Source organism: Seriola lalandi, unplaced genomic scaffold (genome assembly GCF_002814215.2).
Source record: "Seriola lalandi dorsalis isolate HSWRI2012SDOR001 ecotype SW California unplaced genomic scaffold, Sedor1 jcf7180002054559, whole genome shotgun sequence".
Taxonomy (NCBI): domain Eukaryota; kingdom Metazoa; phylum Chordata; class Actinopteri; order Carangiformes; family Carangidae; genus Seriola; species Seriola lalandi.
In genome coordinates, this window is record NW_019525112.1 from 1 (window position 1) to 3461 (window position 3461).

Genomic DNA, 3461 nt, shown 5'->3' on the forward strand with positions numbered 1-3461 from the left:
ACGTTTTTATGACTTTTTATGACTTACTATATTATGACATTTTTTGACTTTTTATGCCTTAGTATACTATGACGTTTTTTTGCCTTACTATACTATAACTTTTTTATGACTTTTTATGCCTTGCTGTACAATGACTTTTTTATGACTTTTTATGCCTTGCTATACAATGATGTTTTTATGCCTTAATATACTATGATGTTTTTGTGACTTTTTATGCCTTACTATGCTATGACATTTTTTTGCCTTACTATACTATGACTTTTTTATGACTTTTTATAGCTTACTATATTATGACTTTTTTATGACTTTTTATGCCTTGCTATACAATGATGTTTTTATGCCTTAACATACTATGACGTTTTTATGACTTTTTATGACTTACTATATTATGACATTTTTTGACTTTTTATGCCTTAGTATACTATGACGTTTTTTTGCCTTACTATACTATAACTTTTTTATGACTTTTTATGCCTTGCTATACAATGACGTTTTTATGCTTTACTATACTATGACGTTTTTGTGACTTTTTATGCCTTAGTATTCGATGACATTTTTTTGCCTTACTATACTATGACTATTTTATGACGTTTTAATGGCTTACTATACTATGACTTTTTTATGACTTTTTATGCCTTGCTATACAAGGATGTTTTTATGCCTTAACATACTATGAAGATTTTATGACTTTTAATGCCTTAATATAGTATAACTTTTTTATGACTTTTTATGCCTTAATATATTATGACGTTTTTTTGCCTTATTATACTATGACCATTTTATGACATTTTATGCGTTACTATACTATGACATTTTTATGATTTTTTATGCCTCACTATACAATGACATTTTTATGACTTTTTATGCCTTATTATACTATGTCGTATTTATGAATTTTATGCCTTGCTATACTATGTCATTTTTATGATTTTTCATGCCTTATTATACTATGAAATTTTTATGAATTTTTATGCCTTACTATACTATGTCGTTTTTATGAATTTCATGCCTTGCTATACTATGTCTTTTTCATGCCCTACGAGACTATGACATTTTCATGATTTTTTATGACTTATTATATTATGACTATTTTATGACATTTTATGCCTTGCTATACTATGACATTTTTATGATTTTTTATGCCTCACTAGACAATGACATTTTTATGACTTTTCATGCCTTACTATACTATGTCATTTTTATGAACTTTATGCCTTGCTATACTATGTTTTTTTATGCCATATGAGACAATGATATTTTCATGATTTTCTATGCCTTACTATACTATGACATTTTTTATGATTTTTTAGGGCTTACTATACTATGACTTTTTATGCCTTGCTATACAATGATGTTTGTATGCCTTAACATACTATGACGTTTTTATGACTTTTTATGACTTACTATATTATGACATTTTTTGACTTTTTATGCCTTAGTATACTATGACGTTTTTTTGCCTTACTATACTATAACTTTTTTATGACTTTTTATGCCTTGCTATACAATGACGTTTTTATGCCTTACTATACTATGACGTTTTTGTGAGTTTTTATGCCTTAGTATACTATGACATTTTTTTGCCTTACTATACTATGACTATTTTATGACCTTTTATGGCTTACTATACTATGACTTTTTTATGACTTTTTATGCCTTACTATACAATGACATTATTTTGCCTTGCTATAATATGACCTTTTTATGACTTTTAATGCCTTACTATAGTATAACTTTTTTATGACTTTTTATGCCCTACTATACTATGACGTTTTTTTGCCTTACTATACTATGACATTTTTTATGACTTTTTATGGCTTGCTATACTATGACTTTTTTATGACTTTTTATGCCTTAATATACTATGACTTTTTTTGCCTTACTATACTATGACGTTTTTGTGACTTTTTATGCCTTAGTATACTATGACATTTTTTTGCCTTACTATACTATTGCATTTTTTTTGCCTTACTATACTATGACGTTTTTTTGCCGTACGAGACTATGACATTTTCATGATTTTTTATGCCTTATTATACTATGACCATTTTATGACATTTTATGCGTTACTATACTATGACATTTTTATGATTTTTTATTCCTCACTATACAATGACATTTTTATTACTTTTTATGCCTTATTATACTATGTCGTATTTATGGATTTTATGCCTTGCTATACTATGTATTTTTCATGCCCTACGAGACTATGACATTTTCATGATTTTTTATGCCTTATTATACTATGACATCTTTATGACTTTTAATGCCTTACTATAGTATAACTTTTTTATGACTTTTCATGCCCTAATATACTATGAGGTTGTTCTTCCATACTATACTATGACGTTTTTATGACTTTTTATGCCTTACTATATTATGACATTTTTCGACTTTTTATGCTTTAGTATACTATGACGTTTTTTTGCCTTACTATATTATGACATTTTTCGACTTTTTATGCCTTAGTATACTATGACATTTCTTATGACTTTTTATGGCTTACTATACTATGACTTTTTTATGACTTTTCTTTGCTTACTATACTATGACTTTTTAATGACTTTTTATGCCTTGCTATACAATGCCTTTTGTATGACTTTTTATGCCTTGCTATACTATGACGTTTTTGTGACTTTTTATGCCTCACTGTACTATGACATTTTTTTGCCTTACTATACTATTACGTTATTTTGCCTTACTATACTATTACGTTATTTTGCCTTACTATACTATGACTTTTTTATGACTTTTTTTTGGCTTGCTATACTATGACTTTTTTATGACTTTTTATGCCTTAATATACAATGATGTTTTTATGGCTTACTATACTGTGACGTTTTTGTGACTTTTTATGCCTCACTGTACTATGACAATTTTTTGCCTTACTATACTATTACGTTTTTTTGCTTTACTATACTATGACTTTTTATGGCTTGCTATACTATGACTTTTTTATGACTTTTTATGCCTTAATATATTATGACGTTTTTTTGCCTTACTATACTATGACTTTTTTATGACTTTTTATGGCTTACTATACTATGACGTTTTTGTGACTTTTTATGCCTTAGTAAACTATGACATTTTTTTGCCTTACTATACTATGACTTTTTTATGACTTTTTATGCCTTGCTATACAATGATGTTTTTATGGCTTACTATACTATGACGTTTTTGTGACTTTTTATGCCTCACTGTACTATGACATTTTTTTGCCTTACTATACTATTACGTTTTTTTGCTTTACTATACTATGACTTTTTTATGACTTTTTTATGACTTTTTATGGCTTACTTTACTGTGACTTTTTTATGACTTTTTATGCCTTGCTATACAATGACGTTTTTATGCCTTACTATACTATGACGTTTTTGTGACTTTTTATGCCTTACTATACTATGACGTTTTTGTGACTTTTTATGCCTTAGTATACTATGACATTTTTTTGCCTTACTATA